This window comes from Cydia pomonella, chromosome 6, assembly GCF_033807575.1.
Source record: "Cydia pomonella isolate Wapato2018A chromosome 6, ilCydPomo1, whole genome shotgun sequence".
NCBI lineage: Eukaryota > Metazoa > Arthropoda > Insecta > Lepidoptera > Tortricidae > Cydia > Cydia pomonella.
The window spans coordinates 22,033,203-22,051,688 of NC_084708.1; the positions used below are offsets into that span (position 1 = coordinate 22,033,203).

The window sequence follows — 18,486 nt, forward strand, 5'->3', positions numbered from 1 at the left end:
AAATAAACGTTCGTCGTATTTAGTGCTATTACATTGGATCTTACCTCTTTACCGAAGACCCATTTTAGCTCGGTGTCCAACCCCTGTAATAAAAAAAATGGTGAGCAACAAATAACCCGACCAAATTACGTAGGTTATTTTTGGTATGTTGTCAAATTCGTTAAAACGTGTTTATAATTTTGTCGCATTGCGTATGTTTTGTCCCTCACGAGTGTGCCCTAATATCTATGATTCCCTAGTATTATTAACAAGGAGTTTATTTTAGTTGTAGAATTACCTAGTAGATGACGCTGTACCGTGCGTGAAAAATCTTACGACGGTGACAAAAAAAACCGGGAAGCATGACCTCACCACCAGTACTTAGAGGCCAATATGAACGTAGGTAGGGTCTATTGTTTCCCATAAAGTTTTAAGTCATAATGTATTGTTTGTCCGCATTTTCGTTAGCCATAATTTGATTTTTCTCAGAAACGCGTAGCATTTCAGGACTGCTATAAAACAAACCTAACCTAACCTATCTATAGGATAACGTAAATAAATTCCTGAAAAAATAACGGTTTCAGAGTTCTGACTAATGATAATATGATTATCATTACATTATGACCCTCAATAATTATGTCAAACAAAGGGATCTGGTACGGGGACAAGTACGAGCGAATGCACGTTACCTAAATGACATCATTCAAATATCATTGTGATATCAATGTACGTTAGAATTGGCCTGTTAGTATTTGATTTGATTTATTTACTTAGTTAGTCTATATGAATTTACATTATGATCGTCAATGACTTGGCATGCAAACATATAATTATAAAATGACAATAATAATTATCCAAAAAACAAAACAAATTTAAAATTACCATGAAATTTAAATATAAGAAACAAAGGAAACAGAAAACTAAAAAGAAGTGATGGAATACATGTCAACTATATATATAGTAGATATTTATTTATTTAAACTTTATTGCACAATATAACAAATAAAGTACAAATGGCGAACTTAAGGCATTCTCTACCAGTCAACCATCAGGCTAAACAGAAACAGTAAGTAGTACGTGCAGGCATTAAACAAAAAGAAAACAGAATAAGTAACTTAAAACAAGCAAAATACCGATAAATAATATATACTAACGCTAATAAACTTACATAAATATACTATAATTAAATATACATAGATATAATTATATTAATTTATGTACTCAGTGCAAAAAAATACTATGACTACGATATATCATAATGATCGTCATTAAAACTAAGAGCAGTAATAATTCATAATAGTCTAGAACAAATATATAATATTTTCATGCTTACTGTTATAACAGTTGTAACGTTATTCGATTTATTTATATTATTGTATGGACAAATTGTCTATTCAAACGTTTACGAATAGATATCACAGTATTTTAGACACAGTCATTATTTTTTTAAACACCCATCTTGTCCCATAACTTCTAAATAAAATGAATCTCGGAACTTTCTTTACAACGTACCCAAAATATAAGTTATGATTATAAATTTTTAAGCTAACTCCAGCACATCCCCCCCATTTATCAAGAAACGGCAAAAACTTATAATTTATGCATCCCCCTAATTTCCTTCAAGGAGTCTATTCAAGTTGAGAGGAACGAGACAATTTTCATGAAAAATGTCTGCAAGAATAAGTAGCATTTAATTATACTATATATATAGAGAGCTTTTCAGACGAGTACCGAGTAAGGCACATGATTGAAAAGCTTGATTATATCACTATTGTATACAATACTTTTACTGCGAGCCATCAAAAATAAAAATAAAATACTATAAAACCTCAATAAGTAATAAAAATTGGCAAGTATCTAAATAGACAAGGGCCTATTTTAGATATAAGCTAGTTATAGTAATCATCTGTATATATCCATTATGTATATTGTTATTGTAAATAAATATTCCAAAAAAAATAGACAAAAAGATGTAAACGCGCAAGCCGGGCCCGCCCGTCCCCCGTTCTATGGGAGTGCGGCGGCACGTGATTGGTAATTTTTTTTTAAGTTGACTACAGCGTATTGAAATAAATTTTACAGTACATATGGTGCTACTTTTCCGCACCAGTGCGTAAATTAGAACATTATGTAACTGGTCATATGTACTGTAAAACGTTGTACGATACGTGTGCGAATAATAGTTGAGTTGGGAGCCCATACATGAGACGTAAGACGAGACGAGCTACGATACCACAGACAGACAGACAAACATTGGCGTCACACGTATAAGCCCCCCTTTTTTGCGTCGGTGGTTAAAAAGTGACAAAAAATTGCCAAATGCGTTTTTCATGAATGCTTAAAAGCACCTAACAGTTCCCAGGAACTGTAGGTCCAGACCTACAAACAACCTTTCTTGTTTTTTAAGGAATGAAATAAATAAATATATAAATGACCTTGGTGTCAACCAATCTGTGAGCGGTAAGTAAAAGTGTAATACAATCTACTACAACTAAGATTTTGTTGGACAGTAGGTTCAGTGTACAACTTAGCGCTACTTTCTAATCAAGATTTAGAGTTAGACCATTTATTGCTGCAATTTCGAGCTATGCCATGAAAAATTAGTGTTCATATGCGAGTTCTTTATTCAATAATAAAATTATAAAATATGGTTTTGTTTCGAGACAATACTTTGTTTTTTCTTTATTGAATAAAGAAACTCTAAATCCGATACGCAATCAAAGCTAAATTCACCTTCACGGCCGCTACAGACTCAAGTCCCCGTAGTGTTACTACGCCGTAGCATTGACCCTCGTAAATTCGTAGCAAATGTCGTAGCACTTGGTCTCACAACTCTTTGAATTAATGTTCTAGTGGTTGAAACAATTGAATTCGGACTTTTAAACCCTAACCCGAAACCTAAACTAGTAAAGTAATAATTACCTATTTGCAACTTGCAAATCATGTAGCATTTTCATTAGTCTCTATTTACAGATGGTCACAACTGCAGGTAATTTCATAATAAGTTTTTGTCAAAAAATCATTCTTGGTACAAGCTTTTATCGCCGACTGTACTTTTCATTCCACAGTTAACTAATTCTCATCGAGACAGTTCTAAAAACCCCAAACACAATTAGGTTGCCTTGTTTTATTACGAGTTCCTATGGCTACCTCCTGCCTCCATCATCAGATCAGCTCTATGTCATAATAATATTGCATTGTCATCCGATTTATACATGCATGCAAAATTTCAGTCAATGGGAAACCGGGAAGTTGCAAGATTTGATTACAGACCGACAGATAACGGAACAGGTGAAACTAAATAAAAGCTTGTAAAAAAGATAAGCTGTTTTATGTATAGAATAGATTAGACCTCAACGGGTATTTTGCCCTGCGTCGGGGCACAGTGCAGAGGCAATGACAGTAACCTATCTCAAAATATTTAAGAAAACGACATTTAAATCTTGCCTGCATGTTCTTACTGTAACAAATCATCGTGAATGGGTTAATTTGAGGAGCCTAACTGAACAGGCCCCTTGCCTCTTCGAACATATACTAACATCAGAATGATACCGAAATGATTGACATTTAGCTATTGTGCATTACGCTCGTAATTGTCCGTACGTGTTTTGGCGTTGACGAAACTCAAGATAACTAAATGACGTCATGAATGATTCTGATGTAATTTTACGTACTAATTGGCCTTCTTCATCGTTGTCGTACCTTATGGCTGAGAGACGTGACGACTGTGGACACTCTTCACCAGTGCTGTCCAAGCCGCTATATCTAGGGCCCATGCTAGCCTGCAATGTGGTTTTTGTCTCTGTTGTTATTCTGTCCGCCCATCGCATGGCCATCGTCCAATCCTACGCTTCCTTGGCATGAGGCTAGTGATTATGAGCTTTTCCAGATTATCTGGACCTGTCCTGCTCAGATGGCCGAAGACACCAAGTACACGTTGGGTGCAAACAGTGGGGAGCCTCGTTTAAATGTTAAGTTCGTCGAGAATAGATGCATTTGATTGGATGCTTATAAAGCTCTTAATCAACCTTGCTAACGTTATCAAATGTGTTTCTAGCATTCCTCTGATAATATTGCCGTTCTTCTAAGGGTGTTAAAAAGTTAATAATGTAAACAAATGTAAAATTTCCTAAAGTTTACAGGTTCACAAGTGGTATTGTAATGACTTTTTGAACACATATATCATTGATTTATAATAGCTGTGCCCTCAGTGTGGCAAATATTTATGTACCACAAATGTGCCCTCTGGCGTGCGAACATTTATTTTGTTTTGAAGAAGACTATTTTAATATCAAAGAACGCTCGCTGGATTCATCATAATCCTTGACAGGTAACAGTCCTTCTAACGTTCACAAGTTTTGTTACTGACGCCTGCACAAGTGCACATGAATGCAGTATTTGTTTAGATATACTACTCTTTTATATATGTACTCTAACCAGACGCCCCGAGGACAACAATCCCGCAATGTTGCTATCGGTAGACGGTGTTTGCACTTTTTAGAGTTCCTTTGAAACTTGCTATAAAACACCCCTATATTGTACACCTTGCTCGAGTAAAGTATGTTCGGACGTCAGAAAAATATGTGAAATTTCAGGTAAGTAGAAATAGAGGCTTAATCTGATCGTAATAACAGGTTATGATTTTGATTTCGTTCTTTCTGGAGTTTCTGGTTGAAGAAGAACTTGCAGATCATATCAAATACAAATCCATATCATATTACCTACATATTACAATAAGAATAATACTTATACTAACAGACGGCCCGATTCGAAGAATGAGATACGATAACGATAAGTTCTGGTTTAGATAAGTTCTCCTTTAGATATCGTTTTTATATCGTATAATTAACAGAAGCAGCTCGATTCGGGCAACCAATGTCACTTTGACGTTAGAAATATTACGATATTCTACGGATAGATCTTATTGGGATCCACAGCGGAATCGAAATAAACGTCAATTTTGACACCTTAAACGTGTCTTAATCATTCTTCGAATCGGGCCGGAAGCCTGTGTTGCTATATTATAAAATTATGGTCCCTAAATAAAGAAAGGGAAAAACAATTAAATATGAAAATATGTATATTGTCTTAAACAGGTCAGTAGAATCACAAGTACACTAATAGGCAGTGAGGGAAAATCTATTTATCTATATTATAAAGGTTACTTACGGAAATTTGATATTAGGAGTTTCAGATTTTAAATATTTATAACATAAGTCCAGTGTGACGAGTTTTATAGTTCTTTTATTCAAATTATGATGAAATTTAGAATTTTACTCATACATGTTTCCGGTAACAAAAGCTCTTAAGAACAAAATTTGAATATCGAAGATTTAATGCTGGGCCGATTTTGATGAATGAGCCACTGCCGAGCGTACCTATAAGTTATATAGACTTATGGCAAAACATATTTTTCACATCAGCAGCTGGAACAAGGGTAATTTGCTGCTTAAAAACAGTGAGCAAAATCGAATTTTGCTCACTGAGTGAGACAAAATAACATTCAAGTGACCTTTATATTCTAATGTCATTTCAACGTGCGGGGCCTTATACAAGTTCGAAATATTTGGATTCTATTGTCTGTGTCCCTTTCGCGTCATTAGTAAAAAGAAAGAGACAACAATAAGTGCATACGTAATTCAACGGTATATTGATGGTTTATATTAGACCCCCGAAATAAGTCAGACCGCGTCGCTCCAAAACACCCTACGAGTCCTCAATCGTAATAATTAATTAATGATATAACAGTTAAAAATTTGTAAAAACACCATATTTAACGTATTTTTTATACAATTAAAACAATTAACTTAAAAAAATACGCAATTTTTCTACTTTTAACGATCTTTACTATATTTGACAAATAGTTGTATCCGCAATTCGGCCCGTATCTTACAAAGTTTTTTTGTTACAAAAAAAAGTTGTCGATTGAACTATCAATTGATGTTCGTTACTTCATTATTTCCGTATTATTTTATTGAATTTTATTACTTTGTTTTATTGCGGTAATGAAACTTAATTGATAGAATACATTAAAAAAAAAAAAACATGAATGAATTAAGAAATCATGAATGAAATAGTGATGAAGACGGATAACATTTTTTCAGGTATTATATTTTTACCTTTCAAATATGTTCACACTGCTGTCGTGAAATTTTTTGTGTACTACACGAGATCAAAGTTATTTACATCTCGTGCGCTTATGAGTCCCTTACTGCGCTCAAGATTCTAAATAAGATGCACTCGCTACGCTCGTGAATCTATTATAGAATCTTTCGCTTGCACGGGACTCAAAATAAGCACTCGAAGAAATATCAAACTTTGCTCTCTTGTTGTACAAATAACTATTATAGTACATATGGTGCTACTTTCCTGCACCCGTGCGGGAATGAGCACTTTCCGTGCATATGTCAAAACTTTAAAGAGTCATATATACTGTAAAACGTTGTACGATACTCGTGCAAATTTCCTATTGTCTGCACTTGTATCATAAATAACTATTTCTGACCTGTGCCTTAAGTAACCATCATAAACCAGCATAAACATTTTGCTACGTCGAAGACATTTACAATCTAAAACCGCCAACTTCCTATAAGCTCTGCCGTCAGAATACAGAGCGACATTGCTGAATGCCGAATCTTGTCAAAACATCGACTTGCTGCGCCGAATTGAGATTAGCCGGTACTCCGGAGATTCGCAGATTGAATCTATTAGCTGAATGCTTGTTCGAGAAGATTCCCGACAGAATTGGTCATAGGTCACGCTGAGAGTTTCTACAATTTACTACTTAGGTAATCATGGTAGACTGAGACAAATTTATGACAAACCGTAGTCCTGCATTACCAATGTGCCGAAGAGGATTTTCATAAATTTCAAAGTTCCCATGAAATGTTCTCGGTATTTTTTTCTACACGATTATAATAGCAAAAACGCATTAGGACAAAGGTCGAATTCCTTACAACAGTTCTTAAACTTGGTATATACCTATATGTTAATAAAAGGTCCTGTTTTCATGTTCAGACCATCTGACGTTTGGGAACTTCAAGGAACCTCCGCCATCTTGACAAATGTGTCTTGAAAACTTAAATACGTTACTTAGTAGAGTCTATGCGGAAAGAGAAGAATCATGGATTAAATGGGTACCAGTACATACCGACTCTAAGCATTAATGTTGTCCTAGGCCATATTTTCATAGAGTGCGTAGATTCAGAGTAAAAGGCAGATATCTAAAGGATGTCACACATTTTCCAAGATGGCGGCGGTTGCTATACATTCATTCATTCCTTTCATTCAAAATTATGGCTTCAGTCCAGTGGGACTAGTTCGCCAGTATCAAGGTATTAGGAGCTTTAAATACAACTAAATTTGTACGGTTAGTAAAAAACAATGTACGGTGATTTTATCAGCTCTTTTAAAGGGATAGCTTGACTTTACAAGTAGCACGTGGACTACCACATTCGTTTACTGTATAATTAATTGTCGACATTACACTTTAAACAATATTAATGAGCAAAAAACAAAGGAATTAATCAAGAAGCGTGACTATCAAGATGGCGCTCGAACCGGAAGACTCGAACAATGTTGATCAACGAAACCGATATGTCAGTGTCAAAATTGACATTTCTTCAACCATAAACGTCACTTTTGACACTGACGGATCGGAGTCGGACCGCTGTGACATCTTATAAGCATTGTTTGAATTGGGCCGACAGCCATCACATAATAGGTACTACGATAAACATTATGTTTTTATATCCCTCGTGTTTTAAGTAAATATGGCAAAACAAGGCATTACACACTGGGTACTCTACGATAAACATTATACTTATATTATATCCCTAGTATTATAAGTAAAAATGAATAAAAAAAATGAGTCCTTTACCCAAAAGGCGGTGATTTAAAACCGAAGTTTTGTTACTTAAGGGAGCTCTAAGAAAATTTAAGTTAGCGGGTTAAATATAGCCCAGAAGTTTGTATGAAAGTTCGTCAAAATGGCTCCATAGGGTACTTGCAGATTATCAAATATAACTGCTATAATAAATTATGTCTCAAGTTTCTTTTATGTTGGTACCAATGGTTTTATTATAGTTATGATGAATCAATTTCAGTCGTACATGATCAACATGTTTTTCATTTCTCATTGTCTGAAAGTGGGTTATTGTTATTCTATAAAGTGTGTAGAAAGTGATAAGTTTCTGCTCTAGAGCATTTAACAGGTTTTTAATTGTTTTAACTTTACTTATGCAGCAATTCATTTGCAAAACCCTTACCCTAGAAACTTAATACCCTCAAGAAACAAATCCCAACTCACTCCCGCTCCCCGATAACTTGCTCAAACAGTAACTTGACAGATTAGCCGAGGGCCCTCCGACTTTCAAGATCCTCTAAGAGGTTACAAAGGGCTTAGGAACTGATTTTAAACGAGTAGAATTGTTATGTAACTCTAGAATGGTTATGGAAGTCAATTTGAGAGTTTTTACATACGGCCCGATTTTCTGGTTCGGCCGAGAAGTTCTAGTTTAGATAAGTTCTCATTTAGATATCGTTTGTCTGTTGTATAATTAACAGAAGAAGCTCGATTCGGGCAACCAATGCCACTTTGACGTTAGAAATATCGTAAATAGATCATTGGGATCACAGCGGAATCGAAACGTCAATTTCAACATGTCGTTTAGTTATTGATCTGTTAAAGATCGCTCCAAGATCTTAAACGTGTCTTTATCATTCTTCGAATCGGGCCGATAGTTTGTAAACGAGTGCCTTAGAAAAAAGTAATATTTTTAGTTTATACGTAGATAAAATGAATGAATTATTTGTTATTAATTATTGAATTATTCGAAAACTCACTTAATTATTCGTCGATATTAGCGGCATGTTCAAGTAATAATTCAAGTGAGAGAATTAAGTATCATTGGTCGAAAGACCGTGTCAAGTTTTACATTGACATTTAAAATACGTGGTAGCGCTACTCTAACCACCTCTGCTTCTAGGGAAAGACAAACACTTGTTGAGAATCCTCATAGGTACTGTTAGTTTTGCCCCGAACAAAATAAATGTTCATCATACCTTACCTTATACGTAAGTTATATCCAAGGTTTGGAACCGGTTTTTAAAATATTGGTAAATACCGGTTTATTTCGGTTTTTCTCCGACCTTTTTTTTTATGGTAGAGGAGGTAAACGAGCAGACGGATCACCTGATGGTAAGCGATTACCGCCGCCCATGGACACCTGTAACACCAGAGGGTTGTAAGTGCGTTGCCGGCCTTTAAGATGGGAGTACGCTCTTTTCTAACGCAAACGTTTTAAGAACTTTATTGTAGCCTAAAAAAATTGTTTATTCGACGAGCGACGCAACGGCCGGTTTTCATGGTCGTGTGTTACGTAAATATAAACACTGACATAGAAATAAACCTGTTTTTATTGTTATAAACCGGTCAATTTGAAAAGAACTGCTCTCATAAATAACGGTTTTCCGAAATTAAAAGGTTTTGCGCCAAGTCTTTGATAACGGTTTAGACATTAAACCGGTTTCCGTACCTTGGTTATATCAGACTGTGCCGCAGCTTTCAGAGCCTATCAGTTTCTACGAATCCGTGAAAATCGAAAAGCAAATAGGCCCGCACCAAATGACATAACCTCGAATTAGGCTTGCAAGATTGCGGTGCAGCGGGAATGCCGACCGAGCTGTTTGCAGTGGCATGCCGCGACAGATTGGGATCCGCATTGTCTAGGGCAGATCCATCTAGTCAATACATGAAGCTAGGTTTTGAAGGAGAAGGCAAGGAGACGAAAATTAAATTTAAAAATGGTTAACTGACAAAGGAATAACTGTAAAAATGCCGACTGCTAGCTATTTGCAGAGGCATGCCGTGAGAGATTTTGATCTACATTGTCTATTAGAACAGACACTTCCAGTCAAAACGTGCGGCTAGGCCATAAAGGAAGGAATGTACAATATGTTAATGCAGACAAGTCAGAATGAAATGCACGTGCGAACGATAACTGACATCATTTGGACATGGTTTTGATGTCAAGTTCACGTTCGAATTGGTCTGTCTGTAAAATTGATGAAGATACAAAACTCCATTTTCATTTACGCGCTGACTGTAGGTGATCTAGATAGGACGCAGGTCGCCAGGAAGTTAAGCTAATCTCTAAATGTTTAAGACGTCCCTTTTAATGATCATTTAACTTAGAATACATATAATAGAAAAATGATTTATTGCCGCTCACGTCGTACCACTCTTCACATAATCGGTTCGTATCTTGGTCGTTAGTGACCAAGTAATTTCATTTCAATTCATTTATTTCCCACATATAAGCTAACAGTATTTCACCAACACGCTTACATGGTAGGTATACAAAAAAAAACTTAAAACTAACTAGTCGTACATAACATGCATAACACAGACAAATTTAATATAATTGCCTAACTGGTTAGCAAATATGTCGGCATCCGGGACCTGCATCAGCAGATTATTTATTGGTGCGATGGCCCTCCGCCCGGGCCATCGCACCAGCAGAGGCACTCGCAGCACGTACAGTACGTGTCACAGAGCTTGCCAGTAGGAGCCTACCAGTGGTGCCTTCGTGAGGGACGTGCGCCACCGAAACCCGAATCCCCTCCAATTGGACAGAAGCTAGGCAAAGGAGTATCAAGTATCTGGATGCTATGAAAGTACCACCTTCGACCTGTAATTCCTACTTTACCCTAGCTCCATGTACCGATGAATAATGTGCCCGCACGGCTCCCAACTGCCGATCCACGATTTGTTTACGATATGGAATTAAGCTCCTGCAGAGATCGTCATCCAATCATCCGTGTCACTCGATCTAAAACAGCCGAACCACCTAAACAAATGTATACCCTTTAGTCGTTTTAGACATGTGGTTTTGGTACAGTCGAGATTGAAAGAGCGCACGTGACTTGAGGGTCTATTTCCGAATGCGCTGACTGATATATTGAAATTATATTGGAGTCGTATTGGTTCGCGCGTATTTAGCGTAGGGGTTTTCACTAACACTTTAGTATAGGTATAAAAACTCTCTATCTCCTAGTATTTATTTATTGCACAAAAGAAAACCTTACAGTACAAAAAGCGTACTACTCGTATATGTTTCCACAGCATTACATTTCGCACCAAAGCGCTGGCAAATATATCCATGCGCAAAAATAGTGCAGTAATTAGTTATAATTTAGTCATGCAAATAATACGATAAATGACGACCGGTTTGGTCTAGTGGGTAGTGACCCTGCCTACGAAGATAATGGTCCCAGGTTCAAATCCTGGTAAGGGCATTTATTCGTGTGATGAGCATGGATATTTGTTCCTGGGTCATGGGTGTTTTCTATGTATTTAAGTATTTATAAATATTTATATATTATATATATCGTTGTCTAAGTACCCTTAACACAAGCCTCATTGAGTTTACTGTGGGACTTAGTCAATTTGTGTAATAATGTCCTCTAATATATAAAAAAAAAAACATTGTACACTATATCATGTCAAAAAAAAAACAAATTTATGCCATATAAAAATGTTTTTAAGACGACCAAAACGTGAGTCCCGAATTTGGCAGTATTTGTTAGGTGGGTCAGACCCCAGTCGACTTTGGGAACTACTGAGATAAACAATAACAAACAAGGTAAATAATAAAACGCATTTAACCAATCGAAGTCCTCTTTAAGAGCTTACCCCTCTGACGAAAACCGAGGCCAATGGTCATACTCATGTCATACTTATTGTATGGACTGACGTTTATCTGACATGGCTATTCGTACGTTACGTACAAATAGCCATACATTTGAAGTTGCCTGCCCCGCAAAAATCAGCAGACTGTTTTGCGTCTCCAGTTAATTAAATGCTCTAAGCATTTAACCGATTTGCAAGTCAGAAGTGATCCCATAAGTGTTCCGTGAACTAAGTTTTGTACGGAACACTAAATACTATCATTCATCCGTCATCTTACGGTATTTCAGACAATCACAACACACATTTAACCTACCCATCTATGAAGTATGATGCATTGTTAAGATCAAATTTCAATTAGATTGGTAAGTTTGGTAATGGCTGAATGCCTAGGTTGTATGTGCCGGATGCCTAGTAACGTGTAATGGAACTCGTATCGTTGCATGGAAATTGACTTTAGGATTTAGAAGTGCTTTGTGGTAGTCTAGATAATGTACCAGCATTACCTATCTGTCTGGCTGTGTAGTCTGAAATCTAGACAGCCACGTTTTAGTTATGTACCTGCTTTTGATGTATATAACGAGCGAGCTCATCGCCAACAAACTGCTACGCAGTTTGGCGAATTTTTGTATTGTGGTACGCATATTTTATATTTCCATGTAAATAACTTAAAAAAAAGTTTGATGAAGTTAATTAAAACGAGAATCAATAATATAGACAATAGATATGTTAGGTTGTACAGTTAACACCAAAAGTAGAGGATGAAACAACGCTTCATAAGTACTGGCACCCTGGAATATTTTTCAAAATAAAACTATGTAAAAGGATTGTATCACGTATAATGAATTTAAATTACATCCGTATTTTAAATATTTTTTTCCCAAACTTGCAATGAAATGTTGACAGGACTTATTTCAAATTAGGTCCGGAAATACTACCAAATTCTCTTCGATACTACGTATCCGATGGAATGAGTGAAGAAGATGTGCAAAGGAATTGGAAAAGGAATTGAAAAAGGAAAAGGAAAGGAAAGGAAACAACCGACGAATAAAACAAATGGACTAATATATTTTTTTTTATATTTAATTGTAAGTTTGAGAAAATCACTATACAATATTATCCGCGTATCCCTATTCGACCTCGCTACGCTCGGCCGTCTATATCTACTTGGCCTGCAACCCTTCGTTTTTCTACAATTTTTAGCCACACAATAGTATTCTGATTTTAATAACAGGTTATGTCAAAATTCTCTGTCAGTTTTTGGTCGAAGAAATGTCACGTTTGACACTGACAGATCAGATCCATGCCTAATCCAGATCTAATCCATAACCAGTTATAAAAAGAATAAGTTTTTGGCAAAAATTACATTTTTAGTACAAGCTTTTATCGCTGACTGTACTTTTCTTTCTACAGACAACTAATACTCATCAGGCAATTCTAAAAACCCCAAACACAATTAGGTTGCGTTGTTTTATCACAGAATTCCTACGTCCACCTCATGTCTCCATCATCAGATCAGCTCGATGGTACCATAATATTGCATTGTTACCTGGTTTACATATGTATGCAAATTTTTAGCTTCATTGGAAACCGGGAAGTGGGTCAAATTTAACTTGCAAGATTTGACCCATACATTCATAGGTAAATAAAATTCTTTTTAAATAAATGCGAATTACTTTTCTTCCCAGGAATCTTCTGAAGAGCACTGTATGAAACAAAAGGCACCTTAATTGGTTTCTTTTACTCAACCGACCTGCACATAAGCATGATAAAGTCATAAGTGCGCTACCATTTGCAAAACTCTACATAATATGTAGAGACCGCCAAAATATATGAGCTCGTATTTGTTTTTCTTTATTTCTAGGCGAGGTAAGAAAATGTAAATTAGATACATCTTAATATTATACTAAACTTATAATACTGAATTTACATTTTAATAACTACCAAGCACAACATTCATTAGAAATTATAATATTTAAATGGTAACAATTAACTTATAATTAAAGTAAGATTATGGACTGCGAGATCGTGCAATAGGGTTGTTTCCATCTACAAATCTTAGGGCAGAATTGTATCTCAATAAATTCTTATGGATTATGAAAACATGGTAAACTACCTTGGACCTCTAATGAGCACATTTTTGTAAATATTGAATTTAAAATATCTTTTAACACAGGTCACGTGACCCAAGTCGAAACGCATTGAAGATTCTGATGACGTCACAACTCTCGTTTTGACACTGTTGACAGTTCTTAGGCGATCAACCGAGGCCCCTCCGTTGTCTATTCTCAGTACAAAATTTTACACTCAAGCCGTAGCCAGCTTGCCCACCACCTAAATGGCTACGGCTTGAGTATCAAATTGTATTCTGTATGTACATAGTTGTGTCAAACCGTAAACTGTGACGTCACACGATTTTCAAAGAGCGTTTTGGGCGCAAAAGTATCTGTCAGAATATATTTTGTTAATTTAACATATTTAAAGCCGTTTTAAGGGTAAAAGTTGAATTTTAGGGCAACTTTTGGTTAATAGAGAACATATTACAAAGGTTTCAAAAAATTGGAAAAAACCCTATTAAGAGGGAAGTATACCGCGTTATCGACCATTCAAAAAGAGAAAACGTTTTCCAATTCTAAATATTGTCCATTCTCCATGAGTTTTTACTAAGTATGTTATTGACACAATGAAAACCTAAGTTAAGGATTTCCTTTTTTTATTTATTTGCAAAACAAAAAATAAGTTTTTTTTTAAAGCGAAACCTACAAACCTAGAATATATTATGCTGAAGTTATCGACATCAAAATCAAAGTGGTTTATTAGGTTTAATGAGTGAAAACCGTTTTCTCCCGAAATGGAATTTCATAGAAAAATTACCGTTACTTTGTTAGATTCAAATACGGGCCAGTATGTGCACTTCTTATAACAAGATTTGTAGGGACGCAGACATTTTTAGGGTACCGTAGCCAAATGGCAAAAAACGGAACCCTTATAGATTCGTCATGTCCGTCTGTCTGTCCGATTCTGTCACAGCCATTTCCGAAACTATAAAAGCTATACGGTTCAAACTTGGTAAGTACATGTATTCTATGAACCGCATTATGATGTTTACACAAAAATAGAAAAAAAAAACAATAAATTTTGGGGGTTCCCCATACTTAGAACTGAAACTCAAAAAATCTTTTTTCATCAAACCCATACGTGTGGGGTATCTATGGATAGGTCTTTAAAAATGATATTGAGGTTTCTAATATCATTTTTTTCTAAACTGAATAGTTTGCGCGAGAGACACTTCCAAAGTGGTAAAAAGTGTGTCCCCCCCCCGTAACTTCAAAAATAACAGAATGAAAAATCTAAAAAAAATATATGATATACATTGCTATGCAAACTTCCACCGAAAATTGGTTCGAACGAGATCTAGTAAGTAGTTTTTTTTTAAATACGTCATAAAAATTAAAAAAAATTTTTTTTTCATCAAACCCATACGTGTGGGGTATCTAGGGATAGGTCTTCAAAAATGATATTTAGGTTTCTAATATCATTTTTTTCTAAACTGAATAGTTTGCGCGAGAGACACTTCCAAAGTGAAAAAATGTGTGTCCCCCCCCCCCCCTGTAACTTCTAAAATAACAGAATGAAAAATCTAAAAAAATATATGATATACATTACCATGCAAACTTCCAACGAAAATTGGTTTGAACCAGATCTAGTAAGTAGTTTTTTTTTTAATACGTCATAAATGGTACGGAACCCTTCATGGGCGAGTCCGACTCGCACTTGGCCGCTTTTTTCATTTAAGTTGCAATAGGTTTTAGTGTATTAAAATTATCACACCGTCTAATTAAGAGGGAAGAATAGCTTTTTGAATCAAACAAAGTAACGGTAATTTTTCTATGAAATTCCATTTCGGGAGAAAACGGTTTTCACTTACTAAATCTTAACAATCCACTTTGATTTTGATGTCGATAGCTTCAGCATAATATATTCTAGGTATATAGGTTTCGCTTTTTTGAAAAAAAAAACTTATTTTTTGTTTTGCACATTAAAAAAAAGGAAAACCTTAACTTAGGTTTTCATTGTGTCAATAACATACTTAGTAAAAACTCATGGAGAATGGACAATATTTAGAAGTGGAAAACGTTTTCTCTTTTTGAATGGTCGATCACGCGGTATACTTCCCTCTTAATAGGGTTGTTTCCAATTTTTTGAAACCTTTGTAATACGTTCTATATTAACCAAAAGTTGCCCTAAAATTCAACTTTTGCCCATAAAACGGCATAACACGTCCATACGTTTAACATCGTTGATAAAACGCCCTATATTCACTCAGTCTTTCATTCCGTTTGCGTTTGCGAGAAAAGACGACGGTTCGCGGAATGCGGGCCTCGAGATAATTTCTGATGAAAATATTTTCCACGTCTTTTGAATTTTTGCGGGATAAGCCTCATTGTATGTGCATTTCACTGCCAAGTTAGTGCAAAGTTAAAGTGGTCAGAGTATACCTACCATTCTAACATGCCGTTTGTAACGTATAGTCGTTTATCTGCCCAGCCTCTCTCCTCTTAGAAAAGTAAATAGGGGTACTATTTCATTTTTCCTTCTGCTAAACTTAATACCTTAAGGTGGTTCTTATTTGTCGAAGTTACATTTTTCTACGGGGCACCCGCTTAATGTGAAATCTACTACTAAAAAAGTATTTTTTTTTTTTCATAATTTTTAAATTTATTTTAGGGTTTCGCTACAGCACTTTAAAAATTTGGACCCCCATACAAGATGTTTCCTTTTTTTTCTTTCGATTTTTCATTATGGAACGACGATTCAAAGTGCATTAATGTCTAATTTAATTAATCGAAAAGTATGGACCCACCTTTAAATCAATACTTAGAAGTCTGAACTCCTAAAATATTAATAAACTAATTTTAAAAATTGGCACCGTTATTTTATATTAAGTTGCATATTAATATACCATTAAGCGGGTCACCTCTGAATCTGTGCGCGCGGCAGGCAATAAATAGAGAAGCATGGCGGGAAACAGCGAAAAAGGCCGTACAACGACCGCAATGACCACGACTACTCTGACAAGTGTATACGACTAAGAAGAAGAAGAAAACGGGTGCATAAACCAATTATGTGGTAGATTTACATTAGGGTTTACGTTAAGCGGGTGCTCCCCACCCAATATCGGCCCGTTTGCATGTGGATGTAATATGTAATTGGACACCGCCGGGCGATAGTGAGGGCGGATGTAATAGGGTTGTTTCCATCTACAAATGTTAGGGCAGAATTGTATCCCAATAAATTCTTATGGATTATAAATAAAAAAGCCTTTTATTTCTTGCCTTATTTTAACAGTTTATACTTAATTAACTAATACTTAATATTAATGTTCTTCCTGCAAGAACCCCTGACAGGTGAAGGCCTCCTCCAAAGACAACCATTCTGTTCTTGACTGAGCCTGAGCTGTTTGTAGCCAGTATGGATTATAAGAACATGTTAAACTACCTTTAGTGGACCTCTAATGAGCATATTTTTGTAAATATTGAATTTAAAATATATTTTAACACACGTCACGTGATCCAAGTCGAAACGACATCAAAGATTTTGATGACGTCACAACTCTCGATTTGACACTGGGGTATAACCGCGAAAATCGAAGTTCGTCAATTGCGGGCATTTTTCTTTGTCACTTTACATACGTCTTAGTAAGAGTAAAAGAAAAAAAAACCAGCAATATGCGATTTTCGGTTTTCGCGGTAGGCCCCCCGTTATCTGTTCTCAGTACAAAATGTAATACTCAAGCCGTAGCCATTTTGGTGTTGAGCAATTAATTGAAACTTCGATATCTTTACTAAAAATTAACATCATGGAAATGCTAATGGATAATGACTACTTATGATATAATAAATTAACTGAATTATTGCAGAAAACATAAATAAACCTGGCTACGACTTGAGTATCAAATTTTGTACTGAGAAAAGACAACGGGGAGCCTTGGTGTTACGTGTGTATTGGTATGTGTCAAACCGTAAACTGTGACGTCACAACATTTTCAAAGAGCGTTTGGGCGGAAAAGGATATGTCAAAATATATTTTGTTAATTGAACATATTTAAAGCCGTTTTTAGGGTAAAGGTAGAATTGTAGGGCAACGTTTGGTTAATATAGAACGTATTACAAAAGTTTCAAAAATTGGAAACAACCCTATTGGCCGTTAAATCCACATGCAAACAGGGGGCCTACCGCGAAAACCGAAATTCGCAAATTGCGGGGATCTTTCTCTTTTACTCTCACTAAGACGTATTTAGAGTGACAGAGAAAAATGCCCGCAATTGACGAATTACGATTTTCCCGGTAGCCGCCCAGGCCCGATGTTGAACCCGAGTAAGAGTATTTTTCCGTTTCACCAAATAATAACCAAATATCAGCACATCTTTTACAATATTTGACATACTTTGTCCCTAATTGCCAAAAATGTTAAATGTTTGACATTTTTCCATATGAACCATTTTTTACATTTCAAAGATAAAGATAAAAATCAATTTATTCAAGTAGGATCTATTGGATCTCTTTTGCGCCGTTGACATCTAATATTGGTATTTTCTTAAACATGCACAATAACAATAAAAAATGAATTAAATTTCAAATATTGTTAACGATGTGGTGATATTCCATGAAACGGAAAATGATTATCAGGGGGCCTACCGCGAAAACCGAAATTCGAAAATTGTGGGATCTTCCTCTTTTACACTCGCTAAAACGTAATGAGAGTGACAGAGAAAAATGCCCGCAATTAACGAACTTCGATTTTCGCGGTAGGCCCCT

The 18,486-nt window shown here is 35.7% G+C and overlaps 1 long non-coding RNA gene across 1 annotated transcript in view; it reads right to left on the reverse strand.

The window, feature by feature from the left end:
- The window catches only part of LOC133519314 (uncharacterized), a 277,736-nt gene that overhangs the window by 233,093 nt on the left and 26,157 nt on the right, over window positions 1-18,486 (reverse strand). The gene's annotated exons all lie outside the window — the stretch shown is intronic.